Here is a 20,209-nt window from a genome sequence, read left to right on the forward strand (position 1 = left end):
ACCAGTTCCCATAATTCTTACCAATCCTACGGGATGTTTTGAAGTGTTTTTGTCGATTAAAAATCTTCTGTTGGGATGTTTTTGGCTAGACACCTGACCTAGAGGAGAGTCCGGTGAGACGATATCGAGGATAATATAAAGCGTTCTCAATGCTAGAGTGACATACCAAACTTCGAGGACTTTGTCTGGATTTTGGTGGCATTAGATACATTAGCGTAGACCATGTAATTGTCCCTCGGTGTAGACTTAATTTAGTTATAGCAAGAGCTAGCACTACTTTCGGGCTCTGTTGCTATTAGTATACTATCCAGAGAGGTTGCGCTGACGCGCTCGATTGAACGTCTCGCGCTACGCGCTCGATAAGTCCGTGAGGGCCACAGACTGCGGCTAAGCAAGAGCATAAGTACTGCAATTTGATTTTGTTATTCCTGTACGCTCTTAAAGGAGTGTTTCGTGATCCTAGCATCCTCTTTTTATGACATTTTTCAGTACATATCCACGAAAAAAGCCTATGCCCAAAATTTCAGTTGATTCCGATTTTGCGTTTGCGAGTTATGCATAATTATGTGTATTACACTGCTCCATAGACAATGCGTTGTAATTTCGTTCTGGTGCACCAGAACGAAATTCAAATTTCACGATATCTTTGCAAAACGAATTAATCTGCAAGAAATATTTTGTACATAAACATTATGTATCCAGAGGTGTCCAGTGATATAAAAATCTCAACTTTTTTGAGAAAAGTGGGGGATGAGGCTGTGGATCACGAAATGCCCTTTAAATGGGATATTATGAAACACATCGAATGATATGACGGGCCGCTGACAGGCAATTTAAAGGTACAACTTTGTTGATAAAAAAGAGGCTAAAATATAAATTCAAACCGAAATAAACTAAACCATACATTTGAATCTCAGCGATTCTCACTTAATTCCTCGTCAATTTATATAGCATATAAACGACATCCTAATAAAGAAAATTAAAAATATTAAGACTTAACGACATTGGCTTCAATGCCCCTCGTAATGTATCCAGGACTTTGTACTCAGCCTTGGTTCGTAGTGATTTGGAATATTGCAGTCCCCTCTGGAGTGGTACCTCAAAGCGCAACGTCCAGAAAGTTGAGGGGTCCAGAGAAGGGCAACTAAATTCATTTTAGATTATCCCGAGGCTGAGTACAAAGAAAGGTTAACAGAGCTAACTCTTCTCCCATTAAGTTTTAGAAGAGAATATGTTGATCTCAATATATTTTTCAAGTGCAATCTGGGATTATATGACATCAATCTAGATGATTATGTAGTTTTTAATGGTATTAACAAAGACCGTCCCACCACCAGATTTTCCTCTGATCCTTTGTTGCTGGTAAATCAGCTTTCTAAAACTGAGTGCCACAAGATGGGCTTTTTTCAGCGTATGGTGCCCATTTGGAACCAGCTCCCTAGTATTATCAGATCTACAAATTCTGTTGCTTCATTTAAGCACCAAGTTTTGGAGTTTTACCAGTCAAATTTGCTCGCACCTTTGATGCAACTTCTGTTTGCACTTGGACCTCTTTTGTAATTGTCCAAATTGCAGGCAAATGTAACTTACCTGCATTTTCCCCTCTAATTTATTTTTCCCTTCCCTTCTTTTTTTGGTTTTGGTGGGGCGGTCTTAGAGGTGCCTGGCACCTGTTCGCTCCAGCCATTCACTGGACTTTTAAAACAAATGTTCCTTTCATAATATTGTGTAATTTTTGATGTAACTTATGTGCAATATTATATATTTCTTGTAATTCTGTGCCAGTGATAAAGTGTAATAAATAAAATAAATAAATAAATAAATATATCGATACAAAAAGTAGATAGCAATATAGACAGGAGAAACAAAATATGCTGATTTATGTTCAGCTATGTCAAACCAACACTGCACACTTTATTAACAGGTTGTTACTACACGCAATTGCTCTACAAGTAGCGCAGGCCCTAAACTTCCTATGATACAAACCAATATCTGTGTTTCAATACAGTTCGAGGGAAATTAATGAGGTGTCACTGACGCTAGAATAGATGAACAAACATGTATCCCAGCTACAAATCGATGATACTATAGCTTCGTCTCAAAAAAGGGGAAAAGTAGTCTGTAGTGGGTATTTTCAACTTCTGAAGTCACATTTATTTCCTTTAATTATGTAGCCTTTCTTTCATTGGCAGTTATCGCTGATTTTTTCCTCGTGTTGTTCTTTTGCGTCGTTTGTCGTCTTTGTGCGCTTCATTCTAAATGCAGCAGCGCTGTATAAATGTTTGTGTGGAGGGGTGTATGTATGTATGTGTGTCTGTTGTCTAAAGTGCTCTACATTATTCACTTGGCATAGCTGGGACTAAGTGGATCATTCTAATTTCACATCTATTTACGAACCAAACAACATAATCCGTATGACATCACCGAGAGAGTATGTTTAATTACCAAATTAGGGACGAAGCAAAAATTTTGCTTGCTCCAGAAAATAAGCATTAATAAAATTTCAACGTTTGGTGCTTATATATAAATAGTCATGACAATCATTTTCTTTTATTCTGGTTATCTTATGTTCGGTTAGAATGAATTACGTGCACGAATTATGTCATACTGATACCATCATACTTTACGTTTATTCAAAATTATGTTTCAATGAAGCTATAAAATGCAAATCATGAAAGGATGGCTTATGATCAGATATTGTATGAAAGAAACAAATCTGTTGACATACGTCTACAATCATTATTTTTTACAAAACATTCTGAGATTCTGTGAAAAATCAATCAAGAATTAAGTCATGGATAATAAGACCATGCATGTTTATGATGTTAGTAAACTTTTTCAGTCACGTGATTTCATTGCATGTGATCTCTACAGCCCTTTCACTCTCATAATCAGTGGAGGTCTGTCAGTGGAAAATATATTTATATATTATTTAAAAGTGAGTTTGACGAAAGAATCGGGAAGAAGAATCAGGAGTTTTGAGGGCTTTCCAATATATAGGTGGTGCATGCACCACCATGAGAAAGGTTTTTATGTTTAGCACTAAAAAAACCTTCTCATAATTAATTCCCCATAGTTTAACTTAATTTATCAATCGTATACATCATGAACACAACCTGTACTTTTTTCTGTAATTTCCTTTTTCTCCAGAGCTACCCATAATCTCGATCAGAATGGCCATTAGCAAGGAAAGTCGATACGAAAAAAACACAAATGTTCTGGTTAAATGCGTTTAACCGACAAACACGACAATTCTTCATGTGCAATTCGCAAAGGAATAACTACACCTAGATAAACACAACACAACACAACATTTCCAGAAATGTTGCCCATAATCATGATACTCCGATCAGAATGGCCATTAGCAAGGAACATTGATGCATGTGTTTGAAGGACAAAACACTATAGCATCCAAATCGTCGTCAAAATAATGTAGTTTTACGGAGTCAGGGTGTGTGCGGTTCAATTGGTTAACCAATATAACACGAAATAATTACACTTTGCTTTTTTAAATAGAAGTACCATGGTAAAAAAACAACTTGTACTTCGTAATTTCTAGAAATCTAATATAATCGCCATCAGAATGGCTATTAGCACGGAAAGGCGGCGTGTTTTTTCTTTTTCTCTAGCTAATGTAGTTTGACGGAGCCAAGATTTGCGCAGTTGAATGGATTATGCCCACATAACACGGCATGAATCCTTATGTGCGAAGGAATAATTAGACGCTTTAGTTTACACGACAGCTCACAGTGACAAACACGACCTGTCCTTCAATTTCCAATGTTTCACAAAAGAAAGTTTGTATATTTTTAGAGACATAAATAACAACACATATTTGGCTAATGTAGCTTTACGAATTTAGGATGTGTGCCGCTCAATGTATTTTACCTCGTGATAACGAATTGCACAGCACTATTAGACGGAGGACAAGTAATTCAAAATGAATGTTCATCTTATAAAGCTCCGCAGCGCTTGTGTAAACATGCCTTGCGTTTCATATCAGCTATTTTTTGTACCTCCTTGAAACACCCACAATTTCATCTTGTCTTCAATGGTAAATGACAGCTGCTTTCTAGCATTATTTGCATTTTATAGAGCTGTAGAAATGATTGACAGGTAAAGATCTCTTTGTCCATCTTTAAAGGTACAGACTCCCTATACAATTATGTAAAGCATAAAGAATAAATTGCCAAAGGAAATGTAAAAGTCAAACTTTTTTGTTCACCTCTAAAGAAATCGAAATGTTTCTGAAGTTAAAACTACAATATACTTTTACACATTACACATGTGGTTATTGCTGAAAGGGACATAACATTCTCGCATACATTAAATAAATGTGAAAGCATAAATTGAATTTCCCTTCCATTTGAAAGTAGAGGAAAATATAACGTAAGCATCAACATCGTAGAGATAAATCTTTCAGAAGCATCTTTTAGAGATTCTTATTTTGAATACTCAAAGAGCCTACCAAGCAGTAAATTGTGCGACAAATATAATTATGCAATATTGAAAATGTGAGATTATTTCTGTCGTACCACTTTGGCAGAGCTATATTTTTAAGCTCCTATAAAAAATGGTACATAACAAGTGCATTCAGCTGTGACAAATGCCAATTACTGACAAAGTTTGGGAAATATCACCTCAAACCCAAATAAATTTGATAATAACAGAACAATGTTTAAATTGTAAATTCGCCATTTTAAGCAAATGCACTACATTATGAGCACCATAATGTAAATTCATGGAAAGCATATTTTTATCAAAAATTATTTGACACCATCTCCCGACACACCCCAATAAATATTTAACCCGTGCGGTTTGTGTAGACCCTTTTCAGATTAGTTTTGGCACTTCGTGAAGAAATATTCTATATTAAATGTCAAGTCTGTAGAACAAAGTTCCGGATCGAAAGACGCTGATTCAAGCTTAACTATTTTAGCTGCTGATTAATGTATAGACTAACATTGCCTACAATGCCCTACATGTTAAAACCTAGACCGAAATTTAGGTCGCAAATTGTGTGAAATTTAACAATGCCCATTTAACCTGTTGACCAGTTAAAATATCCCAGTTTCAGACATAAAGTTCTGCTTAACATTTGAATTCAATTTTATTTGTTTTCATCTCAATTCACAACAAAGTTATAAAAAAAATGCAAATACAAGATAAGAAATACATAATGGTATCACTTATAGAAAGACAATATGTAACACGATCTGGTCCATGGGGGCCAAATGAGGCATTTTTGAAAACTGAGTTACTGTAATTATTACATTATACATACAATAGGCTATCATTTACTGACAACACCAAAGGTCTAGCATACTTGGATCTAAAGTTATGAAGTTTTTTGATGTCTATTTTCTTTCTATTTTATTGTTTTTTACTCCACATTTTTACCTTTATCTCAGTTTCAAATTTGCCGCCTTTGGCCCCCATGGACCAGATCGTGTCACATATAAACAGTGAAGAGATGTGGATGCCGCAAAAACGCAGGGCGTGAAGCTTGTGGCACCCAATCTGAACAAGATGGAAATTTAACTTACGCTACAATATTAATGAGGATTACAATGATGATATCATGTGGCCGAAATAAAAATGAAAGAAACGTAGCGGATATTTGTAATGAGTGGATTTTGTTTACAACTTAGGGAACAAGTTATGTAATGAAAGATCAAGCACAATCATCAATAATATTATCATCATATCCAATGTTTTCTATATTGCTGATTATATTCAACTGATCCTTTAATTCTTTGTGTACTAATTAACCTGTCAGCAACAATGGTTGTTTGACATTAAAATTAATGAGCTTCAATTGTCTCATAAGGAATTATTATGATTACTTTGTTTTGATGCAAAGCACATACATTGCGTTATTTGTGTCCAAATGGGTGTATATACGAGGGTCATTCAAAAAGTTCTACCTCCATCATTCTACACATGGTTATACTCTTAAATCTTGGCTACAAGATAAAAAAATATTTGATTAAAATGTGATTTATAGTTGTAAAGATGTGTTGGTTTAAGTGAATACAGATTTGGTACGTCCGTAACGGTCTGCAAAAAGTGATCATATTTTTTTTAAAAGTATGAATCGATAAACTCCGCCGTCGTAGGTGTCATCTGCAACTTTATAAAAGGGCATAAAGAGCAGAATTTTAAAGGGAAAAAAGTCAGCGACAATGAGATTCGAACTCTAGACCTCACTATCACAATGCAGTAAAAAAAACCGCTACACTGCAGTATATAGCCGTTGCCGTTTAACAGGAATGAACACCCAATATGTACTGGATAGAAGCTACATGTATATGACGAGCTTTGTTGTTAAAGCCCTTACATCCACTTTGAGACTTTTGGAGAAAAACAGCCTTTTTTAATTGTGCAAGTATTACTCGTACAATTTGATTCAATTTGGGTTTGGATAAAGTGTTGATGAATTGAAACTAAAATAATAGGTTTGGTACAATTTTCAAGCTTTCCTATTTATTTTATTATTTATTTTATATCGCGCCTTTTGTGGATGCAAGGGCTTTTGCAACACATTACCCCTTTTCTAGATACCACCATTGCAATCAAATTTGAGCCCATATTTTTCATTAAATCCGGCATTTCCGAAGCAAGGGTCACATCCAACATTTTCCCCTTAGTTTCAAAAAGCCCAAAACCAATGAAACGGGTCTTTGATAAATGTTCAAAATCACTCAGTCAACGTGCAATCCTATGTTCTTACTCAATTTTTTATTCAAAATATTACCATGACTGGTCGATTTAAATCATAATGCCGTCTTTTAGACCATATTTTATCGTTTTGGGCAATTGTTTCGGGGCGGGTCCCTCTCAACATTTTTTATGCAATATTACTTGTAATTTATAATATAATATTATTGATGTATTCCTTTATAAACTGCATTTATATGTTGTATTGTCCCGTTGTTTAATATGCCTGCGGATGTTTGAGCCTGGTCATGTACCTTCTCAACCCTCCTGACTGGCCTTAAATGTATTCTTTTCAATATATCTGTTTTATGTGTATTATGAATAAAATTGAAATGATGAAACTAACACACTAGTATAATGTCATGCCCATAACTCAATTTCAGCCAGAGGTGGGCTTTTGCAACAGAAATAGAGTTAATTCATATTCATGAAATAGATGAAACTTCATACAGCTTGCACAATGGATTCGCCGCAGGCAGAAGTAGTGATGTAACATGATTAATTACCATAGCGATAGATGAATACAATTTTTGAATGTATCACCCCGCACTAGACGTACGTTATAACTGTGCATCGCATCATTGTATTCATCTATTGTTATGATCATTAATCCTGTTATCATGGTTATACCACCACGTACTTTTGTGTAGGATCATCATTACCGCATAGTGCCGCTGCTCTCGTTCGGTGAACCGCATAAATCATTTCACATTTTAGGGATGTATAGGTTTATAGTAAATCTCTTATTCGGCCGTTTGCAAAAAGAGGAGGAAACGAGATTATTATATCGCTACTTCTATTTATGTTTTTTGGTAATCAGTTTTGGAAAGAAACCACGAAAAGACAATGTATATTCTGCCGTCCGACATATCGGTTTTGTTTTTCTTAATACTTTAAAGTATCAAAGAGTGAACCAAAGTTGTGGACTCGCCAACAATTCATAAAGTGCATTGACACCCATCACTGATCGGGTCGTCAGGGAATTAATATTGATGGTTTGGTCAATTTGATGGAAATTTAGAGAAGAATGTTGGAACAGGCGTGCGATATTCAGAACCAATCAAACCACTAATCAAATCTCCGCACAGTCTCAACCGGGAATAGGTCACAACGTTACTCAACAATCATTGGTGAGCTCAGAAATTTGATTCGCTATTAAATAGTATCCTGTGTTGCTGACCCATATTGATATCGTCAGTTTTACGTCTTCTCAAAATATCCTTTATAGTTATACAGCCTGTCCCCAAAATGACTGATTTGCTCTTAGAATTTTGGGTTAACGCAGTTGTTTTTGATAACATTATTGTCAGCAAAATAAAAAGTGAAAAATTATTGAAATGTTCTGAGAAAGGTTAAATACATAAATGACAGCCAGTGAAAAATTGTTCATTGACCATCCAGGATTTGAACCTGGGACCTTCGGATCACCGGACCGATGCTCTGAAATGTTGTTTTCCTTTGTATTTTGTGTTCACTTTTTTCTTTATTTTTATGAGCCTCAGAATTATCAAAATAAATTCCATATTTGGAGCTTTGAGAAAAGGTTAAAGAGCAGTGGAACTCAACCATTGTCAAATGCAAAATAGTAACGGAATTTATTGATCTCTTCCCAATATCATTATATCATAGTGTGGAGTCAAAGGTAAGCTCCTCAATTAAACATTGTCATAAAATACAGTAACACAAAATGGATTTTGGACGATTCCATATCAAATGACACATCTCAGACACGACAACACCAAATCGGGTTGAAACAAACAGAACGCGACAGGTGAATTCTAGTATTTAGCTATAAGCGTGGTATTACGTCAAATTGCAACATATGATATAGGAGCACACCGGTCGTTTTTAATAACAAGTAATCTTGAACTACTTTTCTCTTAACGGTCATTGGGTTGTCGTCATAAATGAATTGCCATTGGCATAGATGATTACGTATTTTCACAATTACCTCGGTCATAGGTTATTTCTTAATAAGATAAGATTCTAGATCTCATTATCGCCGCATTGTGGTTAAAGAACATATTACCGTATACGTAAAAGACCTTATTATTTTCTTGTCAATCTATGGTGAGTATGAACTAAGATGAAGACGGGCTTGTAACTAAATCTTACAAAATAGGAAAAATAGGACAGGGATAACACTTGTCCAGTTCACGTTATCCACAAGAGCATCCTTCAATGCGCTAGATTAGGTTATTCTGTATAGAAGAAGTCCATTTCCTATATCTGTTACTACTCAGTGAGCGCCCATTATATGATGTACTCCCCTGATAGACTGGTGCCTATATATATGATAAGTAGGAGCACAAATTGATCGAATCCTTTGCCCACGGCCAGGAAGTTCATTTTGAAATTTTTATGTTCAAACCATTATTCAATTACGTACAGGTATGCGATTAAAGATCATTCGGATATGGAATTCGCGCTACTATTAGTACATTCCAGTGCAGGATTTTAATTACTTCCACACTTCTCGGAAAGGAAGCCCTAGATTTTTAGTTTTATAATATTTGATTAATGAACATGATGAATAACTCGATCAATTCACATTTCACGGTATTCACTTTGTCCCTGCTTCTTAGAAAACCCCTTGAGATGCATATACAGGGTCGGATCCAGGAATTTTTGATAGAGGGGGCGCCTTTTGGTCGACGACGAAAAAATGCTGTTAAGGGGGTTACCCCCTCGAAAACTCAACGGTTTTGGCCCATTGTTTGCTGTTCATTGCCAAATTTGTTCATTTTTTTAAATTTCTTTCATTTTTTGTATTTTTAAGTTAGGCCGGCGCCCTTTGCTAGTCAAAAAATAGAGGGGCGCGCGCCGGCTGCGCCCTCCCTAAATCCGCCCCTGATATATGAATATCCTTATCTTGCATTTCACCGAGGTAGCCACGACATGCATTAAGGGCAATTCAAATCAGATCAAGTGTTCGTTATCACACGCATGCGCAACCGAGGTGAATCCCCTCTAGTTATTTCCGCTTGACGTCACTTCCGTCTGGGATATCGTCTTCCATTGTATGTGTGTGAATGGTGTGTTGCTTCATGCTATTTTGTGTATACCTCTTCTCCGATTGCTATGTGATTGTTAACTCGATTTGACAAGCAGGAAAGTGCTATTTTTAAGTAACCGCTTTCATTCCGATGTTCTTTTTGGTCGGTCAATAACACACGCAGAAAAATATTGCAGTTCGTTTTCTACGTCAAGGTGTTCCGGCTATAATAATCGCCTGACTAACATACGGTCGTGTCTTTCTTCTTTTTATTGGGCATTATCGTACCTAAATTTATAACAGAATAGATGCCCAGCAAACACGATAACGTTTTAAAAACGTTTTAAATAAGTTATATTTTGGCTTTTGGTTTAGGTAAAAACGTTTTAATAACATTAAAATGTCGGGTTATATAAGGGGTGGTGCAATAATTATGTGTACCCCCGAAGTGAATATAGGGGGGGCAAAGATTTTTGGCAGGCCAAAGGGGGGCAAGCATTTTTGGCAGGTCGAAAGGGGGGTCAAGCGATTTTTGGCAGGTCTAAAGGGGGGCAAGCAATTTTTGGCACAGATATTTTGGGCACCGTTTCTATATTACGCCCTAAAAGGTGTAGGAAAACGTTACGAACACGTTCAAATATGCAAAATTTCCTGCTCGCTGCGCTCGCATTATATGTTAAGACAATTTAAGGTTTTAAATTTGGGTTCCCCAAATTCTTGCATGTGTAAGGGGGGGGGGCAAAGATTTTTGGCATGTCAAAAGGGGGGGGGGGGGGGCAAAGGGTTTTTGGCAAGTCGAAAGGGGGGCAAAGGTTTTTGGCACGGCCAAAGGGGGGCAAGCGATTTTTGGCAGACCATTTTGAGAATTCACCCCGGGGTACACATAATTATTGCACCACCCTAAAGGTCATGATAACGTTTTAAAACGTTTTGTATGAAAACACACGACAACAATATTTTTAAATGTTTTCCAAAAATGTTATTGTAATCTATTTTTGCAAACATTTTTGTCAAATATTGTGTCAATACTTGAATAACATTATGTTAAAATATTTGAACCCAGCAAACACAGAAATGTTCTTAAAATGTTTTGTTCAAAACCTTTTAATAACATTTAAATGTCGGGTTATATAAAAGTCATGAAAACGTTTTTAAAACGTAATTGAAAATATTTTGGGCAAACATTTTTCGCAAAATATTTTTTCAACCCCAAAATAACATTCTGTTTAGAATGTTTTGTATGAAGTTTTCAAGAATGTTTTTGGAATGTTATTAAAATGTTTTTATACCCTTTATATAACCCGACATTTAAACGTTTTCTGTAAAACATTTTTGTTTGCTGAGCAGTAGATTATCAAAAATGTTTTTAAGGTTATGAAAACGTTTTATACTCTTAATATACCGTTTATATAACCCGACATTTAAACGTTTTCTGACAACCTTTTATAACCTTTTGCGAATGATGCCGAAAACGTTTTGTGTTTGCTGGGTGGGCAGCATAAAAGAATGAAAAATAAAATAAATGTACTTTATAGCTATAGATATTGTTATGGATGAAATCAAAACTCGACCGGCGGTTGACGCCGGTTCCGTCCGGTTTCGTCCGGTTGATATTGTTCTAAGCAATCCCTTAATCGGTTCCTTGTGTTTCTGGGAAATATTTAACAAAACGCTTTAGCCCGAGATTTAAAAGGATCTGTTGTTTGCTGTCATACTTTAAACAGACATGCATGTCTTTCAGCAGAATCATGCAAGTAATCAAATGGCATTGGCCATAACAAACCTCTAGGATTGTTCCTCTTGTATTTGAAACCTAGAACGAAGGAGATAGAACCTCTAGATTGAACATCATATCATGCAGTTATTGTTAACTACATGTATGCACACAACACAGGGGCACTCACAATAGGCAATTGAACCCTACTGGTAGCGCTGTGTTGTAGATATACGAGATGAACTAGTTAGTGCCATATATGAAGTATAAAAGCTATGATTTTAGTACTTTCTCTATGTTTCAATTACTTATTCTTTTCAAAATATCTTAATTTTCAACCCGGTACAAGCTATAACGGGGGAGCATACATTTGTATGAGAAAGAAATATACCATCTATGTCCAAATTCCCGTGTTATTTCAATGCACATTTTGCTTCACGTGGCCGCCCTGTCTTGGTCACATTTGCAAAATGCGTGTCACGAAACCGTAATAGGTACAAATTTAGTACTTTCTGTCAATCAAGTATGGTTTATTCCCAACATGTCAATCTTTAAATCATTATAATAACGGTGGAGCGCCTTGATGAGTAAATGACAGCAAACCAGTGAAAAATACCTCAAAACTCAGTCAGTGGAGCTCCGACCGTACATGTCAATAGCGTCATTATCAATTGGATTAGTCGACCGTAGCGGACAATGCAATCGCTCATTGGATTAATATTATCACGTGGTAATAAATTTGCGTTGGACAATCGATTACTATAATGTTTTATTACTGCATATTTCGGTTTAATCTTCACTAAGCGGGTTTATGGCTGGAAAGGTCACGGTGAATTTGCCGTGGACATAAGTGCACTATGAGTCTTTTTTGTATGCTATAATAAGTCGTCAAAACAAATGAATGTATCAGGGTAAGATACACAATGGTTTCTGCTTATCAGCAAACCCAGCCCCCAACTCAACACAACAGTTGGTAGCCATGAGAGTTACCAAATCTTTCAAAATCTTTGCAATGATTTGTCATGAAATTTATCCCCCTTTTTCATGCAAAACCGACGACAAAATTTGGCCAAAAACAACCCTTTTTTGTGGTTTTCACTGACTTGAATTTCAAACATCCCTTTTCAATTGCACTAAATATAGACATAAAATTACCGGATTTTCCCAAGTACCCCTTTTATCCTAATTTCGTGGACAGTGCCAATTAAATACCCCCTATTTTGATGATTTCACGGTCAAGCGGACAGTGTAAATTAAATACCCTGTATTTTGCCAGTTTCGTTGTCCTCGCTACTGGTAAAAAAAAAACCCTTTTCTGCGCTATTTGGTAACTCTCATGGTTACCAACTTTTGTGTTGAGTTGTGGGGCCGGGTCAGCAAAGTGGATTTAATATATTTATTTTCTTTTATTATTAAATTTTGATTACCAATATTATGTAATATTTATTTGTTGTTAATTGCAAATACATGCTTTAAGCAGAATTATTAACAATAATACTTATCAGAAGCAGATAACGAAGATTATTTCCAATTTTAAAATTCTCGGAATAGTTGCTGTGCATTCAACCATGTACCACACAGCGGAAATTATATTACTACTGGATTCGATGAATGTTCCACCTTCCCATGAAAAGCTCCTCACCTCAAACTACACTTAGAAAAGGGGCTGTTAAGGTATGGCAAGAAGTTATCCTGTCAATGTGCATTGCCTTTCAGAATCCAAGGTCAAAATGTTACTCTCAAGGTAGTCGGTGCTGCCTCAGATGAAGCAGTCGAATAATCCACCGGTGGCATTGACTATTTCATTGAATAAGGCAGAGGAAAGGATGGGATTGTCACGGGAAGGCCACGGGCGAAATAGAACGTAATTATATACCTATCTTTCAATCCAAACATTATTGGATTTCAAATTCTGGGAAGGAGGCAATAAAAGTAAAAAGAAATCTTTCTTAAAGGTCATCATAACAATTACATGTAGTAGGTTTTTAATGATGCGTGCTTTGATAATTATGTTTGCAACTGTTGAGTAATGATGACATAAAATAAATTGGGATGAGCAATTTTAAACGTATACATATATTTATCAATAAATTTCATTACTTGAAATGGAAGCAGGTATACAATGTCTTATGTGTCTTATGTGAACAATTAAACTAAGGAGCGAGTCACTTTTGATTTGTATTTAAACCCTCGTCTACCTGTATACAGGGTGTATCAAAATGATTAGTACCCATCAGCTTTGTTATCTAATGAAACGCCTGCTTATTCCAAATTCAACATTAGATCCTTTTGAAATAACTACAGTTTATTGAAAAAACTGCTGATTTATGTTGAGCTATGTCACAGTGCACACTTTAACAGGTTGTTACGTAGTAGATAAAGGGTGAGAAACAGACCATTACCATAGATAATCGGTGTCTTGTTGAGGTATGGTAAGCATGTTAGTCGCTTGGAAGGCGAGACCCCGAAGGGGTCGAGCCTTCCGAGCGACTAATATGCGAACTATGGTAATGGTCTGTTTTGAACCGTTTATCTTACATATACAGGTGAGCCAAAATAAACGAATTTGTTGTTATGATTAATACATTTTCCAAAAGACAAACTGGAAAAGCTGATATGATTATCTTGTGTAAGTTTAGGGTTTTCCAAAAATAAAAACACACCGAGACAGTGTAATATTCTTCCGTGATTTAATCAAATCAATACAGCATTGATTTTAACAGGAGATTCTATTCAATTCACTTGTGGTCCTGTCCCACTCGATAGCCTTATTAATTCTTTATATATTCGTATTAATTAATAATGAATATGTAAATAGTTCAAAGGTCAAATTACCAAAGTGGGTGTGTTGTACCTAGACATGACGGTAACTCATTTAACACCATAGAATTTATATTTGTCTTTAATATACTTATAGAACAAATGTCCTGAACCAAATCAACGCATATCCCTGGGTACCCTCCTCGACCTATTTTGGTTGGGGTTAGGCCGCAGATTGTTGTAGTTTTTCTACATCTAGTCTTGTGGCATGTAATGTACTGCATTTTAGGTGCAAAATATCCTTGGTTGAACTTAATTTGTAAGACCTCATGGCTCTTGTTTTGTTACCTACTTTGTCGGAATATGCGTTAGTCGGGAGAGGGGGGACAAAGGTAGATTGACATCCTCGTCCTAATTATACAGGCTTTAAGAGACATAATACAAACTAATTTGCATTATTCAATAAAGGTGTTCTTGGTGTCATTCAATACACACAAGTATTGTTTACCATCTTCATTTAAACCTAATATGCATAAACTTGCATAATAATTTATGCTGATCGTGTAAAATATATTAAACTTGTTGCATTTTAAGTTTGTTCAAATGTCCAAAAAGTCAAATAATGTGGCCAGTGTTTCTAAATATGAACATGTACTTCTCCTGTTCAAAATTTATTGACCTGACCAAGATTATCTTGACCTGTCCAGATTATCTTGACCTGTCCACATTATCTTGACCTGTCCACATTACTTGATATAATCGACAGTTGACCAGACTGTGAACAAAAGAAATATAATAGATAATGGAACAAAAGAATAGGGCTAGACGTATATTGAACGCAATTGCTCTTGACACTCCATTAACATATTAAAAGTAGCGCAGGCCCTAAACTTCCTATGATATAAACCATAGCAGCCATGATCAATTGAAGGAGTTTCGTATGGCTATAGTATGTCCAGTACAAATGGGAATATGATCTTCAACATATTTCATGGATCTTACACAAATGGGGAAAATGTGACTACGTCATGTTGTCAAACTGTAGTAGAACATACAACAGAGGCAAATGGCACATAACTTTGGACAGTGTATTATAAGATAACAAAGTTGAATTGATAGGGTAATGTTACCCCTTAATATGCAAGACCAAAATATTAAATTGGCTCAACTTCATTGTGAGCAAACCAACACCAGTGCAGGGACTCGAACTCGTGTCTGTCGCTTTAATTTAGCTATTATCTGTTAGACTTCTGTTCCAACTCCAGTAACAACTCATGCATATTTTCCCGGATGCTGTTTCAATACAGTTCGAGGGAAATTAATGAGGTGTCACTGACGCTAGAATAGATGAAAAAACATATATCCCAGCTACAAATCGATAAGCTTCGTCTCAAAAAAGGGGGAAAGTAGTTAGGAGATGAATGCTCTTGCAACCCTGATGGTCTTCAATTTTTTGGCAATTGGTATCAGGGAATCACAGCCTGTAGTGGGTATTTCAACTTCTGAAGTCACATTTATTTCCTTTTAATGATGTAGCCTTTCTTTCATTGGCAGTTCTCGCTGATTTATTCTTCGTAATGTTCTTTTGCGTCGTTTGTCGTCTTTGTGCGCTTCATTCTAAATGCAGCAGCGCTATATAAATGTTTGTATGTGGGTGTGTATGTATGTGTGTCTGTTTTTCTAAAGTGCCCTACATTATTCACTTGGCATAGCTGGGTCTAAGTGGATCATTCTAATTTCACATCTATTTACGAACCAACATAATCCGTATGACATCACCGAGAGAGTATGTTTAATTACCAGTCATCAAATTAGGGACGAAGCAAAGATTTTGCTTGCTCCAGAAAATAAGCTTTAATAAAAATTTCAACGTTTAGTGCTATATATAAATAGTCATGACAATCATTTTCTTTTATTCTGGTCATCTTATGTACGGTTAGAATGAATTACGTGAACGAAATATGTCATATTGATATCATCATACTTTACGTTTATTCAAAATTCTGTTTCAATGAAGCAAAAATGCAAATCATAAAAGGATTGCTTGACTGATCAGATATAGGTATGAAAGTAACACTGTTGACATACGTCTTCAATCATTATTTTTTACAAAACATTCTGAGATTCATACCTGGAACACCAAAGGCATAAATTTGCTCTTCTAGGATCTCTTCATGGATAATAAGACCATGCATGTTTATGATGTTAGTAAACTTTTTCAGTCTCATAATCAGTGGAGGCCTGTCAGTGGAAAATATATTTATATATTATTTAAAAGTGAGTTTGAAGAAAGAATCGGGAAGAAGAATCAGAAGTAAGAATTAGGAGCTTTGAGGGCTTTCCAGTGGTGCATGCACCACCATGAGAAAGGTTTTAAACATATGTTTTGCACTAAAAAAATCTTCTCATAACTAATTCCCCATAGTGTAACTTAATTTCTCCGGATCCAAGTTTTATTAGATCACGACCACTAAACAATCGTATACACCATGAACACAACCTGTACTTTTTTCTGTAATTTCCTTTTTCTCCAGAGCTACCCATAATCTCGATCAGGATGGCCATTAGCAAGGAAAGTCGATACGAAAAAAACACAAATGTTCCAGTTAAATTAAATGCATTTTACCGACAAACACGACAATTCTTCTTGTGCAATTCGCAAAGGAATAACTCTACCTTGATAAACACACCATGAGCGTCAATTTCACATTTTGCAGAAATGTTGCCCATAATAATGACATTCCGATCAGAATGGCCATTAGCAAGGAACATTGATGCATGTTTTTGAAGGACAAAACACAATAGCATCCAAATCGTCGTCAAATGTAGTTTTACGGAGTCAGGGTGTGTGCGGTTCAATGGATTAACCAATAGCACGACATGATTTACACGTTTTGCTTTAATAGAGGTACCATGGTAAAAAAACAACTTGTACTTCAACTTGTACTTCAATTTCTCGGCGTGTTTTGTTGTTGTTGGTTTTTTTGAAAAGAAAAACAACAAATCTCTAACTAATGTAGTTTTAAGGAGCCAAGATGTGCGCAGTTGAATGGATTATGCCCACATAACACGGCATGAATCCTTATGTGCGAAGGAATAATTAGACGGTTTAGTTTACACGACAGTGACAAACACGACCTGTACTTCAATTTCCAATTTGTCATAAATTGTACTAATAATCCCGACTGCCACTACAAAAGAAATGTTGGTGCATTTTTTAGAGAAATAAATAACAACAAATTTTTGGCTAATGTAGCTTTACGAAGCTAGGATGTGTGCAGCTCAATGTATTTTACCTCGTGAAAACGAATTGCACAGCACTAGTAGACGAAGGGCAAGTAATTCAAAATGAATGTTCATCTTATAAAGCTCCGCAGCGCTTGTGTAAACATGCCTTGCGTTTCATATCAGCTATTTTTTGTACCTCCTTGAAACACCCACAATTTCATCTTGTCTTCAATGGTAAATGACAGCCGCTTTCTAGCATTATTTGCATTTTATAGAGCTGTTGAAATGATTGACAGTTAAATATCTCTTTATCCATCTTTAAAGGTACAGACTCCCTATAATATTATGTAAAGCATAAAGAATAAATTGCCAAAGGAAATGTAAAAGTCAAACTTGCAAATCGTATTCAGTTTTTTATGTTCACCTAAAGAAATCGAAATCTTTCTGAAGTTAAAACTACAATATACTTTTACACATTTACACATGTGGTTATTGCTGAAAGGGACATAACATTCTCGCATACATTAAATAAATATGAAAGCATAAATTGAATTTCCCTTCCATTTGAAAGTAGAGGAAAATATCCACAATTAACGGAAGCATCAGCATCTTAGAGATAAATCTTTCAGAAGAATCTTTTAGAGATTCTTATTTTGAATACTCAAAGAGCCTACCGAGCAGTAAATTGTGCGACAAATATAATGATGCAATATTGAAAATGTGAGATTATTTCTGTCAAACTAGTAACTTTTGATAGAAAATGTGCTTTCCGTGAGTTTACATTATGGTGCTTATAATGTAGTGCATTTGCCTAAAGTGACGGATTTAAGGGGGGTTAGGGCGGCGTTGTGGGGGACACAATTTCGTACTTTATGCAACATTGTTCTGTTATTATCAAATTTATTGGGGTTTGAGGTGATATTTCCTGAACTTTGTCAGCAATTGGCATTTGTCACAGCTGAATGCACTTGTTCTTGTACGGTAGGTTTATAACATTTGACAGTGGGGGGCATTCAAACTTTCTGAGTTCGTACCACTTTGGGAGAGCTATATTTTTAAGCTCCTATAAAAAATGGTACATAACAAGTGCATTCAGCTGTGACAAATGTCAATTACTGACAAAGTTTGGGAAATATCACCTCAAACCAAAATAAATTTGATAATAACAGAACAATGTTGCAAAATTGTTTCCCGCACGAAGCACAAATTCAGCCTCCTTAAATCCGCCATTTTAAGCAAATGCACTACATTATGAGCACCATAATGTAAAATCATGGAAAGCATATTTTTTTATCAAAAATCATTTGACACCATCTCCCGACACACCCCGATAAATATTTAACCCGTGCGGTTTGTGCAGACTCTTTTCAGAATAGTTTTGGCACTTCGTGAAGAAATATTCCATATTAAATGTCAAGTTTGTAGAACAAAGTTCCGGATCGAAAGACGCTGATTCAAGCTTAACTATTTTAGCTGCTGATTAATGTATAGGCTAACATTGCCTACAACGCCCTACATGTTAAAAACTAGACTTAGACCGCAATTTAGGTCGCAATTTGTGTGAAATTTAACAATGCCCATTTAACCTGTTGACCAGTTAAAATATCCCAGTTTCAGACATAAAGTTCTGCTTAACATTTGAATATTGTAAATTGAGTAATCAAGTTCAAGTTCAATTTAATTTGTATTCATCTCAATTCACAACAAAGTTATACAAAAAAAAATGCAAATACAAGATAAGAAATACATAATGGTATCACTTATAGAAACACAAATATGAACAGTGAAGAGATGTGGATGCCGCAAATACACAGGGCGTGAAGCTTATGGCACCCAATCTGAACAAGATGGAAATTTAACTTACGCTACAATATTAATGAGGATTACAATGATGATATCATGTTGCCGAAATAAAAATGAAAGAAACGTAGCGGATATTTGTAATGAGTGAATTTTGTTTACAACTTAGGGAACAAGTTATGTAATGAAAGATTAAGCACAATCATCAATAATATTATCATCATATCCAATGTTTTCAATATTGCTGATTATATTCAACTGATCCTTTAATTCTTTGTGTACTAATTAACCTGTCAACAACAATGGTTGTTTGACATTAAAGTTAATGAGCTTCAATTGTCTCATAAGGAATTATTATGATTACTTTGTTTTGATGCAAAGCACATACATTGCGTTATTTGTGTCCAAATGGGTGTATATACGAGGGTCATTCAAAAAGTTCTACCTCCATCATTGCATCTCTGTTATCTTACATGCCAGCATATTGAAATTACCCATGGTTATACTCTTAAATCTTGGCTACAAGATAAAAAAATATTTGATTAAAATGTGATTTTTAGTTGTAAAAGATGTGTTGGTTTAAGTGAATACAGATTTGATACGTCCGAAACGGTCTGCAAAAAGTGATCATATTTTTTAAAAAAGTATGAATCGATAAACTCCGCCGTCGTAGGTGTCATCTGCAACTTTATAAAACTCTAGACCTCACTATCACAATGCAGTAAAAAAAACGGCTACACTGCAGTATATAGCCGTTGCCGTTTAACAGGAATGAACACCCAATATGTAGTTGATATGACGAGCTTTGTTGCAAAAGCCCTTAGGCCTACATCCACTTTGAGACTTTTTGAGAAAAACAGCCTTTTTTAATTGTGCAAGTATTACTCGTACAATTTGATTCAATTTGGTTTGGACAAAGTGTTGATGAAAAAGGAATAGGTTTGGTACAATTTTCAAGTCTTCCTATTTATTTTATTATTTATTTTATATCG

Source organism: Amphiura filiformis, chromosome 5 (assembly GCF_039555335.1).
Source record: "Amphiura filiformis chromosome 5, Afil_fr2py, whole genome shotgun sequence".
Taxonomy (NCBI): domain Eukaryota; kingdom Metazoa; phylum Echinodermata; class Ophiuroidea; order Amphilepidida; family Amphiuridae; genus Amphiura; species Amphiura filiformis.